The sequence below is a fragment of the Colias croceus genome, chromosome 3 (assembly GCF_905220415.1).
Source record: "Colias croceus chromosome 3, ilColCroc2.1".
In the NCBI taxonomy this organism is placed as follows: domain Eukaryota; kingdom Metazoa; phylum Arthropoda; class Insecta; order Lepidoptera; family Pieridae; genus Colias; species Colias croceus.
Window position 1 is genome coordinate 1,396,203 of NC_059539.1, and position 13,503 is coordinate 1,409,705.

At 32.9% G+C, this 13,503-nt stretch overlaps 1 protein-coding gene across 5 annotated transcripts in view; it reads right to left on the bottom strand.

The window, feature by feature from the left end:
- Positions 1–13,503, bottom strand: part of LOC123706449 (SUN domain-containing ossification factor) — a 76,474-nt gene that overhangs the window by 27,178 nt on the left and 35,793 nt on the right. For 2 of the 5 annotated variants that reach the window (XM_045655727.1, XM_045655726.1), the window contains exon 1: positions 6,923–7,075. The exons of 1 other annotated variant lie outside the window; for it this stretch is intronic. The gene's annotated coding sequence lies outside the window, so the exon portion shown is untranslated. Of the gene's footprint in view, positions 1–6,903; positions 7,077–13,503 lie in introns of those variants that run through there. 2 more of the 5 variants (XM_045655724.1, XM_045655725.1) reach the window with 2 other exon arrangements.

The window sequence follows — 13,503 nt, forward strand, 5'->3', positions numbered from 1 at the left end:
GGGCTCGGAGGTGTGGCTTGAAGGCATGCTACGCAATAGCTTTACCGCGGCAGTCCCCGAGTGCCACACGTCTTTTTTTAGATTTGGTCTTGAATATTACACGTATCATCTAATAGTAGATTGGTAATTTTGCTAAATGCCCACTCTTAAAGTTGTGTAAAAATAACATATAAATGGATGAGCCTTATGCACATGCCTATAAGTAGATATTAAAGATTCACCATTTCATAAAATCCCACCATTGCAAAAGACTGCATACTATAATATAGGTAACTGAATATTAATTGTAATTGGATACAAAAATAGCATAAACGTAAAGGTTAAAGCTTTGCGCATAAATTAAGTGCTCTTTAAATGGATACTAAACCTAAATAAAATGCTAATATTGTTACTTCTATAACGTTAGAACATACAGTGCGATATCTACATATGTGCATAGTATAAAAATGCAAAGTAAAACTTCGATTCGATAATTAATTATTGATTGAAATACGTAACTTTTTGAAAAGAATGTATCATTTCACAAGAAAATTAAGTTTTATGACATGTAGATAAAACATTTTCTTAGAAAATTTCTCCATCGTTCTAAAATATTACAGAAAGATTTTAATGACGAAATATTAAATGAACACAATTTTAAATCAACGCAATAAATAAACCAATATGATTTATAAAATTACCGCATAATAAAATTAAATAACCAAGCCATGAATTATGAAGATACTTACCTACCTATTATAATTTTAGATTCATGCATTTATAAAATCAAGTTCTCCAATTAATTTAGTAGAAAAAATAAACAATAGCAAGAGATTATAAGCACGATATGGGACTTAATTTAAATTTTTAGAAGTCTGCATATTAACAAATTATTAGACATCGATATTATATTAGTGAGTAAATATCTAGAAACGGGTATATTGATAAATTGACCTTTAAACGGTTGCCAAGTTTAATTTTTTATTACTCGATTCAGCTATATTTGCAAACACTTCAATTTTATATTTTTGCAACTGCAAAATAAGAATAAAGTTTGTCCAGACTCTTGAGAATTCAATGGAAATATTTAAATAATAAAATAAAATAAGAACAGTTAATTCATTTACAAACTTTATCTCAAAAAAAATCTCCACATATTAAATCGAACCTATCTTTCCAATCTATAACCTAACATACATTCAGACTGCATGTTATCTTGCCTTCAAAACAAGTCCCAGAGATCTGCACGATAAAAAATGCCAATATCACCTCATCTACATATAAAAAATCGTATGAACTATATTAGCAACAACATTGGCGAACGAGCACCAGACCCCGTACCATGATATCTTAAAGCAGTATTATATCCAGGGTGGAAATAAGACTGCGGTTTTTAGTATATAGGTAGTCTAGCGCCATCACTTTCCTACACATATAATACTGCTATAAGACATTATGGTACCACGGACCACCCCAGGGGCTTTAGTGCTGCGCCTGTCCTTGAGATGGTCTGCCGCCGAGGGGGTCGCGGAACCAATACCCGCAGCCCCATCATTAAAGCGGCTCGACGGAACACAGTGGGGTTAGTCGGTAAGAATCTGACATAACCCACGGCTCCTTCTCCGGGGGCCGTGGGTATCTTTGGAAGATTTCCCCACTTTAAAAAAAGGGGCTTTAGTGCTAAAGTGATGACTCTAAACCTATAATTCTCTGATATGCTCTTCAAATATGCTCTGTAATTCTTTCACACTGGAATGAATACTGCTATACTGCAGGGTCAGTAACATATAGGTACTAAAATACTGCACTCCTATAGGACTGTATTTAATTATGCAGTCGATGTCACTTGAGCCGTTGGCGCTGCGACATTCCTAATCGATTACATTAGAATAGTGAACGATACCGATTTATGAAACATGTTTTGAAACATAAAATCTAGGAATGTAAAGGATATCTGAATCAGTAAATGAAATATTGACGCACAGATCAAAATACTTGAATTTAAAAATTTGGGCCTTAAAACTTGAATTTAAAAAAAAGACGTGTGGCACTCCGGGACTGCCACGGTAAGCTATTGCATAGCATGCCTTCAAGCCACACCTGCGAGGCCGTCGGAGTGGGGAGCGTGAGGTTTTTTCGTTACGGAATTTCTCGATTCAGTCCCCGCGCTCAAGGCCCGCGATAGAAGCTATGTAATAGCTTAATAAGAGCGGGTAGCTATGTAGGTAAAAAGCAAATATTAAAAGAGGATAAAAACCATAATTTGCACTAAGCTTATCGCTCGCATTTGTCAAATAAATCTTCTTAAAAACGCAAACAAAGTTAATCTTGATAAAGATGATAAAGATCCCACCAACACAGGCAATAAGAAGCTGCTGGCAATAAATGTACATTTTGTCATACTTGTTTGTATTCATATGTTTCCAAAATAAATCCAGTATTTATTTTCTTTCTTTTTTTTAAGGTATAAGATGAACGGATGAAGTTTATTGTGATAACAATAAAACTATTAACATTTCGTAGGCCAGTGAGCTATGCTGAATCTCGACACAAATATATGCTTCTTCTTAAGTCTAAAATTCATTGCGGAAGGGCATTTTAAATTGACAAGACAGGCGCATAAATAGATGCACACGTGAATCATGACACTACACGAACTCAAACTTTACTTATAGAAAAGAAAAAAAACTCCTAGATAGATAGAGATACTATTTTATATTGTGGGTCACCGTCACTCACCGGTCATCTTAATTTATATGCATTTTAGAACATGTCCATGCTAGTATCGCGTTAATACACAGATCAGCAGTTCTATCCATAAACACCCTAATAATAAGATATCACACAGCTCTCATCACGACCACAAATCGACAAGAATTCAAGCAGTTTTATCGCTGGCAGATAATGCGACTTCCTAAATAAGCGGCTATAATAAGCCCGCTGACATTTGCGGTGAGAGCTTTAAGCGCCAACAGCGGCCAATGGTCCAATTATTTTTAAACATATACATCAGCTACGATTAAAGGTCAACTATCCCAAATGTAATGAGCGTAATGCTCTAGTTTGTTTGCAAAAATTTTAAATGTTTTGTTTTGTCAATCACTTTGCGTCCTGGTCCTTTAAAAATAGCTCATTCTATTTCTACTAAAAGTAATAATTTGTGAATGTTGATTGTCCAATACATGCAGAATCAGACCAAAACCCCTTGTTTAAACAAAATTTGTTATGTTACAAGACAATAATAATTAAAACTATGTTAAAAAATTATAACATGACAAAGATGTTCGACTCCCCGCAAGAACGTCTTGAGGAAAAGAACATGCAAAGTAAAGGAGAATGATCACCGAAATCACGTAGCGATAGACAAATTGTGAAACGGATATGAAATAAATTTTGCCGCAACTCCACAAAGATTATCCAACCAAAGAAATTGTTACTCTACCCAGTACCCATTACTATTTTATTACTACGTCTTTATCGATAGAAAACTACTGTTTCTACAAACCAATTTTGGACACCTTGCGAAGCAAAGCAAGAACTGTCACTTGCAAATGCCCCAACTAACCCAGTAGATAACCAGACCGAAGCTGTTTTTACTGCGTTTTATTAAAGATCAATATTAAACGCATTCGCAGATCCAGACGACATTACAAGCACCATAATCTATATTGCAATTGACTCGGAACACGGGCTTTCTGATCTGAATTCGTTGCCATTAGGCCTTATTTGATCACATTTATAGCCAATAACGAGGCGCTGGTTTATTTCTCTACCAAGAATTTATTTACAAGAAGCAATTTGAATGTGAAACCCGATAAATCTCGTCTAAATCAATTTTGAATATTTCGCTATTATTTATCCGATTTGTTGGTAAGGGAAATGGAATTCGCTATAGTTCCTGTTCAGATACTGGGCTGCTTATTATAACTGATCATTACGGTTGGGTTTGTACATATTTTATTAATACGCAGTAAGGTCAACTACTCGCACGAAGAAGTGTTATTCCACGTGTCGTCCATACACATGTCGTTGTTTTTGTATTACAATTTACATTTGACAATATTGCGTTACATTCTGATTGGTGTAATGGAATGCAAGTGAGCCTTGATAGAGGTAAATGACGAACTTCGACGATTTTCGTCCGACGATACTAGCTGTAAAATAAAGAATATAAAGAAAAAATCAAAACTAAAAAAAAGTTTAAGTGCCAGAATTAGCTATTAATTAGATTAATTAACGTACCGGATACTGTTCTTTAAACGAATTATGAACATCAACGAACAGCGTCATTTCTTAAATAAGAATTTGATAGGCAGTTCACATTTCAACGACATCTACTTTATATTTTACTAGCTTTCCGCCGGCGGCTCCGCCCGCGGTTTCAAAGAAAACTCGCATAGTTAACCTATCATAATTTCTCGTGGATAATGTAGCTTTCGAATGGTGAAAGAATTCTTAAAATTGGTCCTGTTTATGAGCCTATTCATTACAATCAAACAAACAAAGTTTTTCTCTTTATAATATCTATTAGTGTAGATACTATGTAGTGATTACTGATTATAATAAAGCGTTGCACTCGTGCCGAGCGACCGTCGCCGATTAGAAATAAAACATTGGCAATATTTGCAAAACAATGTCATAAGTTATCGCCTATATACATTCGTTTTCCCTTTATTATTATATCTACATACATACCGCTCACTCCATATTGTACATTTTACATTTTATTTATATACATTTTCCTTTATTATTATATCTACAAAGATACCGCTTATATACTGTACAATGTACATTCAATATTTAATTACACGAGTGTACTAATAACAATTATTCAAAGGTTATGCCCGTCAAAGGCTGTATTACCCTATTATACTTATTAGGTAGGTACCCTATTATACATTCGGTCGTTATTTGATAGTCAATTTCGTACGAAAGTGTGTTAATTTTCACATTCAATAACTATTAAAACTCTTCAGAGTATAAAGACTATCGACTAATTATAGAAATTTCTAGCTTACTTAGGTATATTATCTTTTTTGAAGTAGACGCAACCGTCTTAGATCTGAACTTCGATCTCCGGACTACGGAGAAATGGAAAAATAACATTTTGACAAGACACAGAAAGCTATGGATATATGGATCCTTTCGTTAATGATGTGTATAGTCTAGGCTTTTACCGATTTTTAATATCTTTGTACCTAGTAAGCGTCTTGTATAGGAAATAAACATTAACAAAGTCAAGAAAATCAAAGGTTGTAAGAATTGTAATTCGTACCATAGCACAAAAGACGGTATGAAGTTTCTTGAAACTACTTATGATGATGATAATGATTGCTGGTCATCACCAATTCAGATTTTCTATGACATCTTACTTGAAGTAGATAAAATCGAGTTCAATCACATACAAAATTAATATTACGAGGTTGAAATGCTGGAGCATATATCAATAGCGTATATTGCCATTGCATAATAAACCTAAATGCAAGGGAATAAGAATAATTTTTGTTTGAAACGCGCTTGGCACGCACGTGACGTCAAGGTAAGAACGGATGAATAGAATTATGAAAAGACACGTCTGAAAAGAGATTAAAACAGTTATCATATAAAAAAATATATTTAAATAATCTCTTATCGTGATATAATGCAACGATATCGTATCGTGATGGTTTATCCAGAGTAATTTAATTAAACAAAACATAGATAATAATTGGAACAGCTTGATTTATTTTTATTTTTTGAATAACTATACAAGTATATATATTACAAGTTATAAATGCAAAAGTAACCTGTGTATCTGCCTGCTTTTATATTCACGCCTAAAGCACTAAACCGATTTAGAATAAACTTATAATAAATATACGATGAACATCGACGGTTTTTCCATGCTCATAAATGTACCTAGATATTATAAAATTGATAATATTCAAATTAAAATCGATAAACCATGTATTTATGACCCTAGAAAGAGAAATCAGATTATAGAATCATCTATTTTAATTTTATTAATTTCATTTCTTATTTCACAAATAAAATATAGTGCGTAGCCAATTTTTTTTTTGTTCAAATTCTTAAGTAATAACTTCAGTGCATTCAAATAATATGTATCATACTGCAAAAAGGTACGCGATATTACGCCTACAATTTTATCGCTACAAATGCCACATGCTTACTGCTTAGTGAGGAAATAGTGTACTTTTTCACTTATCAGCTGAGAATATACCTATGTTACTATAGCAAATGGTGCATTCTATAAGAACTGGTTGCAAGATTAAGTATGTAACTGTTTTGAATTTATATAAACCATAATAATAATTATGAATTAATAAGGTGCGGTACCACTGCGGTAATGTATGTCTTAAAATAAATTTTAATAACAAAGATATACACGTCAAAATTTCCCTAATCCCCATTCAGAGCTTTTGTATTAATTCTCTTAATTTAAATACATTCTTAATCGTATTTTTATAATATAATTTTTGAAAATATGTAGCGCAATATGAGATGATTATTCTTGGACCGTGACTTTATCTGCGTTTTGAATGAGATTATTCATAAACCATCTAATTCTAGTAATCGCTAGTTTTCTACATTATGCTAAAATTCCATATAAATCACGAAATTAGCATTCCTGTATGTTTTATTTAGATTTTTTGAAATTTCTATGATTTTTCACACGATTTAATTAGCATATAATATATTAACATTTAGATTGTGCAGATATAACAACCGTTATAGAATAATTGTGTATTAAAATGATATTTGTAATAATGTTTGTTATTTTAATGTTTTATTTAGATTTGTTAAGTTGAATTAAATAATCTATATTTAATTTTTCAATATGCAATTGAAATCTATTAAAATAATTTTGTCATAATAATTTGGCAAATAACCAGAAATTAAATAGGTACATATAAACAAACATACATTATCCTACAATTGTTACCATAGTAGAATAAAACAAACGCAGTTAATCCCGCTATCACACACACATTCACAAAAAAATAAACACAATTTAAATTTCGAATTCTATATCCATGACGATATTTTGAGTCGAACTATTTTACGAGCAGCACGGGGCACGTGCGGTCGGCACGCGATCACGCGCAACACTAAATAATTGCCTTGCAAGCACTAACATTAAGCTGAGAGCGAAATTGTTTTCTTAACAATGCCGGCTGCAGATGCATTTTGCACTTTCACGTGCAGATAATAGAGTCGAACTTCATCCGAGCGGGTCAAGGTTTTTCTTTCTACGAAAGGGATAGTGAACCTTTTTTACTGGATATTGTGGTGGGTATATTAAATACGATTCGACTTAGTACATAAATATCTTATAGCGAGTGAATGAAAAACCTAGATGGAAGTACGTGTCATTAATCATTTACTTCATTATTTATCGAGAATGTACAGCAAAAACTTGTAGAAATTATAGCTATTCGAATTAAAGTGCATGTTTCGCAAAGTGAACCTCCTTCACAAGAGATTAATAAATGTATAAATTTAAAAGCTCCAAAAACATTCTGAGAGCCAAAATTTAGTATGTATATTTAACACTCTAGCCAATGTCTAGCCGGAAGTACTAAATCCTCTTAGAAACTACATGCAAATGTACTCCCAAAAGGAGTAGGTAGTGTAAAACATGTAGTACACTGCTATTTAATCACTTATGTTCAAAGCCCATGTACCAGTGGGCGAGGCTATTACCATATACCGAGTACAATTTATACTGACCAAGAATTTCATATGGATAGATTTGATACAATACGCGAATCGGATATCGAACCCGCCATTGTTTAAGAGCCCATGATTTTGAAAGTTTAGGCATTTTAGGCGCTGAGACGGCTCGCGCCCGCGTTCCGCAGGAGCCGGCGCGACATGAACTCCGGTGACCTATGGAGACGGGCGAGCACGCCACAGTATAAATAAATCAGTAGTTCGATTTTATTTGCTATCGTAGGAATGTTGTTGATAAATAAATTTACTATTTATCCTATACCATTAAACGAGCAATATTTGCATATTTATATATTTGTTTGTATATATACAGTGTGGAAATTTTCGATGTGCCCTGAAAGGAAAGTACTTGAAATACTAGGGATAGCAAATTTTTCTGAAAGGAAACATTCCTTTTTCAAATTTTATTTTATTATTCAAATCGATAGAACAATATAAAAGATAATTTATTGTTAATTTCTCGTTTCTTATTGTAGCATCAACATCATCTAAACATAAAGAACGCTTCTGGTTTATTGGTCTTTAATTTTATAAATACATTTAAAGTTTAAAATGAAACTCTCGTTCTGGATACATCAATAATTTATTTTCTTCTGAAAATATTGGTAATAATAATTAAAAGTAAAACAAATAAAAAAGGCAAAATAATAATTGAATTTTGTAAATTGAAGTCTTGCACCGCAAACATGTTTAAGGACGTTGTCACATCTTAATATATGTATATCTTAATATCTTAATCCTACTAATATTATAAATGCGAAAGTTTGTATGGATGTATGTTACTCTTTCTTTTTATATGTTTGTTACTCTTTCACGTAAAAACTACTGAACCGATTACAATGAAATTTAGCACACATATAGAGGGTAACTTGGATTAACACATAGCATAGTTTTTATCCCGGAATTCCCACGGGAACGGGAACTGTGCCGGTTTTCCTTTACAAACGCGGGCGAAGCCGCGGGCGGAAATCTAGTACATATAATATCTGCGTTACTCAAATTTAGGTATCTAATAACGTCGCAACGTGGTGCGCGGGAACATCACGCTCACGTAAACATAGCACATTCCATTTTATAGACCATCTTCAAACTTGATATTATATTATTTTTATTGAAATTGATTCTAGAAGATTACTGGGAACTTTAAAAATTCATTTTGTCTTTTTTATTAGTAGGTACGATCCTGATAAGTATGTTAGTGTATTCAACCAACTTAAAAAAGTGTGACTATTTTACAACAATTTGAATAATAATCAATTAATGAATTGTATTATTGTATACAATATCGAAGCTTATTAAGAAATGTATAAAATACTTTTTTATGAATTATTAATTATTATCATACATCATAATATTATGTTACCGGTAATATATTAAACCCTTCTTAGAAAATGTTTGTTATTCCGAGAAACGGTCGGAATGAAATTTCAAATTATAATCGTCACATTACCTATGATATCTTTAAATCTGAACTTTTCCTAAGTAGCAAATGTGGGTGGTTTTTGGGGTAGCGATTAACCAATATGAAGTCAAAACTAAAATCCAAAATGGCGCCGACGAAAATTTTAAATGTTTTCGTCATGGGTGTCATTTTCAAAGAGTTGGAGTAGCTATTAATAAATATGAAGTCAAATCTAAAATCCAAAATGGCGCCGACGAAAATTTGACATCATTTCGTCACGGGTGTCATTTTCATGGTTTTTGGGCTAGATATTAACCAATATGAGGTCAAAATCAAAATTCAAGATGGCGCTGAGGAAAATTCGACATCTTTTCGTGATGAGTGTCTTTTTCATGGTTTTTGGGGTAGCTATTTACCAATGTGAGGTCAAAACTAAAATTCAAGATGGTGTCGACGAAAATTTTACATCTTTACGGCATGAGTGTCATTTTCAAGGTTTTTGAGACAGCTATTTACAAATCCCCAATGTTACCGTGGATAATTAGGTATATTTTTCTTACTCCTTTAAAGTAAACATAAATAAAATAACAAAAACGTTTACAACTACAGTTTTGTAGACAGTCTTAAAAACAATTTTAAAGAACATTGAAATGCATATTTAGTAATGTAATATATATATGTTACCGGAAATGTATGAAATCAAGGAATTGTATACAATTCCTAGGAAATGTGTACAATTCCGATACCATTTAGGAAATGTATAAAATATTGTTTAAAAAACTATTTAATGCATGCATATCCTAGGAAATGTATAATCTCCCTAGGAATTGTATACAATTCCTATATCGTATTTCCTAATACGAATGTGTAAAGTAAATGCTTTCTGTAATAAAACACGTTGTTATTTTTTTATTATAGCTCTTATTGATACAATCGGGTAACAGTCATACCGTAAAATTGTAATAATATTATGTTCATATTATTATCTTCGATCGTTCGATCTTCGTTGACGGAGCCCCGCGAAGCGGGGCTCCTATGTCTGTGTAGTTTTTTTTTAACAAACCTAACCTAACCTAACCTAACGGCTAACCTAACCTAACTTTGAGGGCGAATATCTCGGCTATTTTTGATTTTAGAGAAAAGTTGTTCCTATAAAACATGCTTATATAAGCGTAATCTTTACGATAAAACAATAATAAATAGGTGTTATAATGATACCAACTCCATCAAATTTTTTTAAGTCCTGCGCCCCCTTTGCTTTAGTCCAACCCTTGCCTGCGACATATCAATATCTTAAATGTTTTACATTTCCGATAGCTATTTAGGAATTGTATAGATTTCCTAGGAAATGTGTATAAAATAATTTATTTCACACATTTCCTTACAATTTTAGGAGTTGCATACATTTCCTAGGAATTGTATACAATGACGGATTACATACATTTCCTGTAACATATATAAAACGTAACTCTGTGGCAATCATGTTAATATTCTAACAAATATATTCGCTTAACTTTTTTTAAAATAAAGTTCATCTAAAACATTAAAACGAAGAGAATAAAATAATAAAGAGCGTGTGTGCCGAGATAACGTGTCAGAAGTGAAACTTCTTTGGCGAGATTTATAGATACCAAAATCACCGCCTTGCTCCATAACATGACAGTTGCAGTATTACCATGACGCGTTCTTGAAATTTTTACTCTCAATGCGTCTAAAGAAGTTTCACTTCAAAAGGCTATTATCTGTGTACAGTTCCACAGAATTTGAATTCTGCTCGAAAAATATGTAAACGGTTGTAAGAAAAATATACCAAATTATCGACGGTTACATTGGGGATTTGTTAATAGCTGTCTCAGAAACCTTGAAAATGACACCCATGCCGAAAACATATAAAATGTCCGTCAGCACCATCTTGGATTCTAGTTTTGACCTCATATTGGTTAATAGTTACACCAAAAACCATGAAAATGACACCCGTGACGAAAAGATGTAAAATTTTTGTCGGCGCCATCTTGGATTTTAGTTTTTACCTCATTTTGGTTAATAGCTACCCCAAAAACAATGAAAATGACACCCGTGACGAAAAGATGTAAAGTTTTCGTCCGCGCCATCTTGGATTATAGTTTTCACCTCATATTCGCTAATAGCTACCCCAAAAACCATGAAAATGACACCCATGACGAAAAGATGTAAAATTTTCGTCGGCGCCCTCTTGGATTATAGTTTTGACCTCATATTCGTTAATAGCTACCCCAAAAACCATGAAAATGACACCCATCACGAAAATAAGTCATATTTTTCGTCGGCGCCATCTTGGATTTTAGTTTTGACCTCATATTGGTTAATAGCTACCCCAAAAACCATGAAAATGACACCCATGACGAAAAGATGTAAAATTTTCGTCGGCGCCATCTTGGATTATAGTTTTGACCTCATATTCGTTAATAGCTACCCTAAAAACCATGAAAATAACACCCATCACGAAAATAAGTCAAATTTTTCGTCGGCGCCATCTTGGATTTTAGTTTTGACCTCATATTCGTTAATAGCTACCCCAAAAACCATGAAAATGACACCCATCACGAAAATAAGTCAAATTTTTCGTCGGCGCCATCTTGGATTTTAGTTTTGACCTCATATTCGTTAATAGCTACCCCAAAAACCATGAAAATGACACCCGTCACGAAAAAAAGTCAAATTTTCGTCGGCGCCATCTTGGATTGTTGTTTCATAAAAATAATATTTGTCATACTCATACAGATCAACCAACATCATAATAGTCTTCCTACAGACTAGTACTTCAAAACTTTGCCGCTATTCCTATTCAACAACCCATAAAAAAGAGGGTCTCAGGCAAGGTAATTTTTAAAACATAATTTTAAATCTATACATATAATAAATCTGTAGAAGGGTCAATTCTGTACATTGAAAATATTGAAAAAAATTACTAGCAGGGGGTGTTACTGGATCGATACCAAACCCAAATATGTGATTAAAAAAAATTTTGTCTGTCTGTCTGTCTGTCTGTATGTGAAGACAATGAAGACATCACGTGAAAACTACCGGTTCGATTTCGATGAAACTTGGTATAATTATACATTATTATCCTGGGCGTAAAATAGGATACTTTTGATCCTGGAAAAATACGTAGAAAAAAAATTGTTCTGTAGTAGGTACCGCGAACACACGTTGCGTATTATTATAGACCTAGCCGTATTTGGGTCCAATAGATATTTATAAGATGTCATTGTCCGAGTTACTCAAAATGGAGAAATAAACCATCCACGCAAAGACCGACATCCGCGCGGACAGAGTCGCGGGCGGAAGCTAGTTACAAATAATTGTAATATGAAACTTGTGTTGATTTGAAGAATAAAATAGAAAATTTTATTTTTTTACATTTTTAGTTCTTTCGATTCCCGGCCGAAGAAAATGAATTTTTGAAAATCTTTGAATGCAGGTCTATTTCTTTTTAAAAATAAAGGAATGTTTCCTTTCAGCAAAATTTGCTATCTCCAGTATTTCTAGTACTTTCACCCAGGGCACATCGAAAATTTCCACACTGTATTTACAAACAAATTTACAAACAAATATACATATATAAATATGCAAATATTGCTCGTTTAATAGTATAGATTAAGAAGTTAATTTATTTACACCAACAATAGGTAATAAAATTAAACTACTGATTTATTTATATTGTGGCGTGCTCGCCGTTGTACTTGCCGCTCGGTTCTAATTAAAACGAGCGGCGACTACAACGTGGTCGGGAGCAAAACTAGCACAGGTCCTCCCTCGATGACGTCCGGTTGGACTTTGGTGGCACTGGCGTGGTGCGCGCGAGTCGTAATTTACGTATTATATTTTATATAAAAAAAAATAAGGGCTAAATTATATATCTATCCAAAAATTCTTCTGTAAAACCTGATTAGTAAATGAAATGTAAAATTTTCATAAAAATAGCGTTTCCCTAATTCGCATAAAACTGTATCTGCTTTCAAAATCGATGCAACTTCTGATTTTTTTTTTATCGAGTTAAATGTTTAATATTGTGTTTCTATCCAAAAATTCCACTAGATCAAACGTTTATCTGTACTATATATTTTTTTAGGATTTTAAATATGATGATTTCTTTGAAAAAAACATGATTTAGAAACATGAATTTCGTATCAAGGCCCCTTAAGGCGTTACCCGGCAATTTCGACTATGTTCAACCTCTATAAAGTCTGGTACAACATAAAGCACAATACCGAAAAAAATATATAAAATAGGATGGTCTTTGATCTTTAATTGCTCGCGAGGACTTTTTTCCAAAGTTAATAGATTTCTAGAAAAAAAATGTGCCGTGGTCTTTGATTTTTACGCAAATACTCTATAAACTTCGTAAC